This window comes from Sciurus vulgaris (assembly GCF_902686455.1).
Source record: "Sciurus vulgaris genome assembly, contig: HiC_scaffold_358_arrow_ctg1, whole genome shotgun sequence".
Taxonomy (NCBI): Eukaryota; Metazoa; Chordata; class Mammalia; order Rodentia; family Sciuridae; genus Sciurus; species Sciurus vulgaris.
This window is the reverse complement of record NW_027632687.1, coordinates 22742-30322: the sequence shown is the minus strand read 5'-3', so window position 1 is coordinate 30322 and position 7581 is coordinate 22742. Positions and strand designations below refer to the sequence as shown.

Sequence of the window (7581 nt, the reverse complement as noted above, 5' to 3'; positions counted from 1 at the left end):
ACTACACTACAGAAGGTCGATGAGTAGAGATTTGCATAGTTCAGAGCCCTGGGTATACACTCATACCTTAGACTCAAAATTATATTGAGCTGAACAGTTGGCCGCCTTACCAGCAATTTGGTTCTTAACTTATTTTATAATTTGAAGCTTTTACCTTGCTATTGTTTCCTTTCTAAACACTGTGTATATGATCATTTTCCATGAAAACCAGTAACCTGTTTATCGAGGATCTTCTAATTCTAATGTACCTTCGGAAACCAGTAAGGGCAATCTTCAATCAGGATCAGTATTGGCAGTTCTTTCCTAGCTGCCTGATTAAAATTCCATTCTTTCTCTCATCCTCAAGTCTTTCCTTAAGTACTATGTTGCAGGATGCTTAAGTACTCTGAGTGCAAAACATCTTCAGTTTGTCAAGTGTGATGCACTCACTGACTATTCGAAGTTTCATCCCCCAGTCAGGCCAAGGTCTCAGGGAGCTGAAGGTCCATATTCAGGAACCTGAGGTGAGAGGCTTAGGCTCAGGAGCTGCCTACCATTAACATGGGGGGCAGAACTTCAGGAAGGTATGTGGACACCTTTTCTAAAAAGTGTTTAATTCAAACCTATAATTTATAGTTCCTAAAATGTTGATCCACAGCACACTGTCATCTCACACATGTGACCAGTGAAAATGAAAGGCCGAGAGAATCACTGCCCTCCCAAAGAAGGGAACTGCACCGTTTCTAACATTTCTTGAAAATATACATTTGACAATTCACACACCTCAACATAGGCAGCAATGCAATACACACATGGACTGATTCTGTTCTACTAGAGAATGTCCATAAACTACCTCTACCTCTTATAGGCTTTTTTTTTTTTTGGACTTCTTCAATGCTTTGCCCATCATTTTCTCATTTCTGCCCTTACACGTGGTACGCTACCACTTGTCCTGTGGATTGTGACTGAGTTCCAAGTAGGAGAAGTAGAACCATCTTGTGGGGGCACTTGCTATTTCCGCTAAGTATCATTTCCCCATAGGTCACCTGATTGCACAGACAGTATGTGGGCTCATTTTCATCACTGGGAAGGTTTGCAGGGTTTGCTTCCTTCTGTGCTTTGGTTATGAATCCTGTTCTTTGAGGTCTTTGTGTTCTTGTCCTTGGGCGTTCCTGAGGTGACATCATCATGGTCATGATTATTATTAGATACATTCATCACTTGATTCACATTGTTGAGTGGCCACAGGGTACACTTGTAATTTGAATTTTCTGCCTGTGCAACTGTCTTGTTCTTTGCCTTCTCTTGGCCAGCTTTGCAGCTGTTACCAGTGGTGTCCTTGATCTCTTGAGGTGTCTCCAAGAGTTCCACATGACTGTCCACTTGTCTGGTCTGGCTCTCTGCCAATTCCACCATCTGACTCAGGATTTGAATCTTCTCATCATCCAGCTCCTGGCTCGGAATCAGGGCTCTCTAGATGCAGCACAGCACTCAAAATTTTTGGGCACCATCTGTCTCTCATTTCAATTTCTCATAATGCTCATCCTGTTCTTTCAGGATTTCTTGGGCTTTTCACTTCAATCTCCCACATCACTGAGACATTTCTCTTCAGGTGTAAAGGCAGAGAGTCAATGGAGGCCAGGTAATTCTCTACATAGTTTGCCAGGTGGATCTGCTTCCTGTTGGCATGACTCAGCATAGTTCAGAGTGAAACCCCCTCCACTCTGTGTGGCTCTTTGCTTTCTTCATCCCTCCCCCTAAAATCAGATCTGCAAAATGCAGAGCTCTTGCTCTCCCATCACCACTGACTCTCCCAGAAACCCTGCCTATCTGTCCAGCAGTTGTACCTGCCCAGGCCATAGTACCCAGCATGTACTAGTGGGCTTTGGAGGAGAGGCTCCCAGATGAACCCTCACTGGTCTGGTATGATGCAGGGGTAGGCAGTCAGATCCTATTAGTTCCCACCCCAGAGAGAAGGTCAGGGGTCGAGAGTCAATGGCCCCTCACTGCCACACCAGAGTAGGGGGGCCCAGCCTGGTAGGCAGAGCTGCACTTGTCCCCTAAGTGGACACTTTAAAAGGACCTCATCATGGGATAGCCCTGAGCACTTCAGACCCTTTAGTGAGCACTCTCCAAAAATGCCTCCTGAAACTCACCCTGTGAGGCATTGTCCCCAACCCAGGAACTGAATACACCTGGTACCAGAAGGCCCCATTACTGGGGCGTGGCAGGGATGGGGAGGCATCTGCATCCCCAGGACCTCCACCGTGACTCTCACTGGACTGAGCCACTTTGTGTGCTCACCAGTGCCCAAACAAGGACAGAAGGGCGGGAAGGAGTGGTTAGTTCTTGTGATATCTCCTCCCTGTGAGTGTCTTGGGTCCCCAAAGCAGATCTCATGTGGTTTGGGACTCAGACAGGGCGAGTCCACAGTGGGCAGAGCCACACGGAGGTGTGCCCAGACCGCCGGTGATTTTTGCTCATGCCCAGCTTTCAGACGGTGTGTGGGCTGGATAGCTGGATGCACAGTGCATTTCTGGACCTGCCCACTCTGTCCTGGAGGCATTGGCATTGTGTCCAGTATTGGTGTCTGCCTGCTTCATAGCTGGTGGAGACATTGCCTGCACCATGTGCCTCTGAGTTAGTTGGACCACTGCCCTTCCCTTGGAGAAGGTCACAGCCCTTCCCCTGGGTCAGTTGGACAGCCTTTACTTGGGGAAGACCTCCCTTGGGTAAGGCCACCCCTGAGTAATGCCACCTACCACCACCCTCAAGTAAGGCTGACTCAGTAACGCCACTGTCCTAGGGAAAGGCCATCTCCCGCTGCCCTAGGTCAGGACACTGCCCTTGAGGAAGGCTGACTCCCTTAGGTCAGGTCGCCTTCAGGTAAGGCCTGCACCTTGGGCAGGGACACGGGTTGGTGTGTCTTTGGGCAGCAGAAGCTCAACGTGAGACCAAACTCAGGAGTCTGGCCCTGGAAGTCAGGGATCCAGGACAGGGAGACCTCAGGTGCTGGGCAAAGATGGAAGGGAGGCCAGGGACTCCACGTGCTCAATCCATCCTGTGGCAGTGACTGCTATAGGTGATGCACCCTCTCTTGATAAGGTTGCCGCCCTTGGGTCAGGCCACCCTCCAATCAGGGCAGAGCAAGGCAGGATGGGGCAAGGCAAGGATTGGTGTGTCAGGGCAAGGAGTGGTGGGTCAGGAAGGGTGGGTTGGGGGATTGGGGTGGGTCAGGACAGAACATCTTGGGACATTACTGGAAGGCAGCTTAGGGTGGCTCAACTGTGTGCATATTAGTGTGGCAGAACACTTACTTAGCATGTGAGAAACCCTGGCTTGGATCTCAGCAGCACACACACATACACACACATACACATGTATACATACACAATACCACAATAAATCTTCCTAATTCAGATGACTTTATTCTAAGAAAAATTTTCAAATCCTTTTTAGAAGATAGAAGCAGAATGGTGATATATTTAATGTCAGCTATTATATGGCATGGTATTTAAAACCATTCTATATAAAATTTCCCCAGGACTCATATCATTATATTATTTAAGGGACAAGAGAGCATTTACTTTTTGTAATTCTGATATATTTTTTAAAAATCTTTTGAAAATCATTTTCTTTTCTAATTTTCACACTTAGAAAGTGTATCTGTTTGACTTCCTAAAGTTGTACATTCATCAGAAAGTTTTTCTCTTATTCCTTGCCATCAAGGGGATGGGCCTATTGTCACAGGAAGTGCAATGACTAGGTTTTATCATAATACCAGTGCCCCTATGACTTTTAGATCAAAGTCATGTATACCTCTCATATTAGTTGAATTTACTAACAAAGTACATACAATTTTTATTATATTTAAAAGGTCATGATATTTGAATTAGTAGAAGCAGGGGTTTGACACATTATATTATGAGCTGAACATGGTCCAAATTAGTTTGATCATTTGGGGAGGTTTGAATAATGACTTCTGCCCTGTTTTATGATAAAGTGTTTGGCCTGCACTCATTTTTTGGCAGTGAGAAATGAACAAAGTGATTGTAGCATGTCCTAGGTAAGCACTGAGCTATATATATCCCCAGCCATTTAAATGTTTTATTTTGAGACAGGGTCTTGCCTAAACACCCAGGTGGGTCCCAAATATTTCTTCCCCCTTCCTTAGCCTGCCAAGTCCTGAGGTAACAGCACTTGGTGTCAAAGTGCCTGGCTTGTCCTGGAGGATTCGATATATTATATGCTTTGAATGTGTCCTTTCCTAAGCTAGACCGTGTCCATTTTGCCTTGTCAACAGTCAGTAAAGATTTTTTTGTTTTGGTGTATGCTTAATATGAACATGATCTATGATGAGGCACCACTGTTCATGATAGTCTAGCTGTACAATCCACTCTGAGGAGAATATTTTTATTTTGATAGTGTCCACTCTTCAGATCTAACATGTTTTGCTAGAAGAAGTGATTATTCATTTTGTACTTGATTATGTAAATATGACATGGTTCTTTTTTTTTTTTTTTTTTCTTTTGTGGTGCTGGACGTTGAACTCAGGACCTCCTGCATGCTAGACAAGTGCTCTTCTATTGAACTGAATCCCCAGCATCTAGACCTTTTAGTTATCATAAATTTTATGACCAGATGGAGTGATAATAAAATCACTTAGAAGTTCAACTCAATTTGGAACCATTCAAGAGTTTGGGCCTCCCAATAATGGTTTGTGATTTCTAAAAGGAAAAGTAATTTTCCAAATCATAGCAGCATCTAAGTTCATCCATGGACTATGTTTCCCCAGTTTCTGCACTGCTTGTAGAGCATAGTGTAGGTGATGGACTCTGGTGTCCTTCTAACCTGTTCTGCTTAGGAGGCATCATCCACTGTGGTTGCCAATCTGTTTTCCTTTTTCTTCTCTTTGACTATTTGTCAAATGCCAATTTGAATTTATTACTGCTAAAGAGTATGAATAGAAATAAAAAAGGCCAAGGATTCTTTGGGATAAGTAACTCAGTCACAGTAAAATCCCTCTGTTGATGAAGTTCAGTCATGAGTTGAAGGAGTCTCTAAAATGTTATTTTTTCCTCTAGTGCAAGTGGTCAAGCTTTTAGAAGCCACATCTAGTACCTCGTGACTGCATAAAAATATAAGTTGACCTATGTGTGTTTTTATTTCAACATAAAACCTGTAAAAGTGGCACTATCTTGAATTACATATGAGATGAAATGGTTTAATTTTCTGTTAAAATACTTTTGGATTCATAGTAAAATATAGAACTAGTTAGAATGTCAGTTATCAGCAATTATAATTGCATAAAAAACCAAGTGTTTGAAAACATAATGATGTCTTAAGGATTGATTTTTGAGTAGTTTTTATCTTTATAGCAAAATTGCAAAGAAAGTGCAGAAATTTCCCAGGTAGCCTCATCCTCATTTTTCTGTTGGTATGATTTATGTGCACTGTCTCAGATGGGTTAACACCCTAGAAAATGTGTCATGAAGAACAACACTAGTGTACTATCACTAAGTGCAGTTGCATTTCCTTTGGATTCACAGTTCTGCCTCTTCCTGTTCCAGGACCCCATCTAGGATCCCAACTGACATTCAGTTTTTGTCCCTATAGACTTCTCCTTGGTGGTGAAGAGTTTTTCAGACCTTTCTTGTTCTGCTGACTGTAAAAAGTTTGAGGAGGGCCTTTCAGATACTTTTTACATTGTTCTCTATTGGGGTTTACTTTTTATCTTCATATTTATCCTGAGGCTGTGGGTCTTGGTGAGGCAGGTCACAGAGGTTGACAGCATCTCTGTCATCTCAGGCCCCACAAGGGAATGTCCTGTTAGTAGTGACTGTGCTCACATGGCTGAGGCAGGGCCTTTCAGGTTTCTCATTGGGAAGTTTCTGTCTCTGTGTGTCCACATTGTCTGTGGTCTTTTGGAGGAAGTCACCCTAAATGAATTTGAAGAAATAGATGCCTTTTGACCTTTTAATACTATATAATATCAATACAGTAGCATCTAAAACTCATAAAATAGCTGTCCTGTGACCTTTATGACTAATGCAATACCCATTAGATAGCCTATAATATAATAGCTATCCTGTGGCATTTAAAATTAATATTATATCCACAATGTGACCACTAAAACTAATATTACAGTTGTTCTGTGGCCTTTAATATTAATAACATATCAATACTTGCCCCTTAACATGAAATAGTAGCTGCCCTATGATCTTTAAATACAATAATATAGAGTATATCCATTCTATAGTAATTAGAGTTAATATAATAGCTTGCCTATGACCATATTAATATGATAGCCAATCTAAAATAATGTAATTGCTCCCTTGTGACCTGTAATACTTACATGATATGCAAATTATGGCATCTACAATTAATAAAATAGAAGTCTACAGGCTCTTAATAGTTATTTAATGTATATACTCTTAAGTAACATAGTAAGTGCATTGTTGTCTTTAATACTAATATCCATCATATAAACTATAAAACTAATACTATAGCTTCCCTGTTAACTTTATTATTAATAAACTATCCATACTGCAGCATCTAAGAGAGTTGTAAGAGCTAACCTGTGACTGTTAATATTGACGTATTGTCCACACCATAGCAAATGAAGCTAATAACTGCCCTGTGGTTTTACTATTATTAAGGCATCCATAGTATAGCATGCAAAATTAATATGCTAGATTCTCTGTAACCTTTACTGTTAGTATAATATACATGACATAGCATTAAAAACTAATATAATAGCTACCCATCAGCCTCTCACACTAAAATGATAATTCATGTTTCATTTGTACTGTGCTTAATTATTAATGTCATATCCATACTGTAAGATAAGAAACTATGGGCTGTGGATATAACTCAGTTGGTAGAGTGCTTGCCTTGCAAGCACAAGGCCCTGGGTTCAATCCGCAGCACCGCAAAAAAAAAAAAAAAAAAAAAGATAAGAAGGTAATATAAGACCTGTGGCTTTTAATGGTAAAAAGGTACCCATAGTAATTACCTAATGCTAATATAACAGCTGCCATATGCCCTTTAATAATAACTTAATAAAATATCCATAGTTTAGCAAGTAAAATTAATATAACTTATTCTGGTTATAATACTATTTTGATATCACAATGTAGGGTGTAAAATTAATATCATTGCTTCTCTGTGACCTTTTATGTTAATATACTCTACACACTGTAACATCCAAATCTAATGTAAAGGCTGCCTTGTGCATTTGTAGAAAGTGATAATCCATTTTAAATGTCTGTGGCCTTATTGGGAACATAATGTCGATATTATAGTATCAAAACTTGATAAAAGTGCTGCCTGGTGGCCTTGCGTATTAAGATGTTTTCCATATTGTAGCATGTAAAAATGATAAAATAGATGACCTGTGGACTTCAGCACTCATTTGAAATCCACCTTGTAGCATTGAAAACTGACAAGGAAACTGTCTTGTGGCCCTCAATACTGACATGGTATCCATATTATAGCTTTAAAAACTGATAATAGGGTAACCTTGTGGACTTTTGAATGAAAAAGAAAATCCTTGTGGCATTCACTCTAGTCATTAGTTATTAATGTCACTTGTATTCATGC

General features: G+C 41.0%; 1 pseudogene across 1 annotated transcript; it reads right to left on the bottom strand.

The window, feature by feature from the left end:
* Window positions 1–905: 905 nt before the first annotated feature.
* On the bottom strand, window positions 906–1678 carry LOC306652634 (inhibitor of growth protein 1-like; annotated as a pseudogene). Its single transcript has one exon. The product of its transcript is annotated as an inhibitor of growth protein 1-like (transcript).
* Window positions 1679–7581: the final 5903 nt, after the last annotated feature.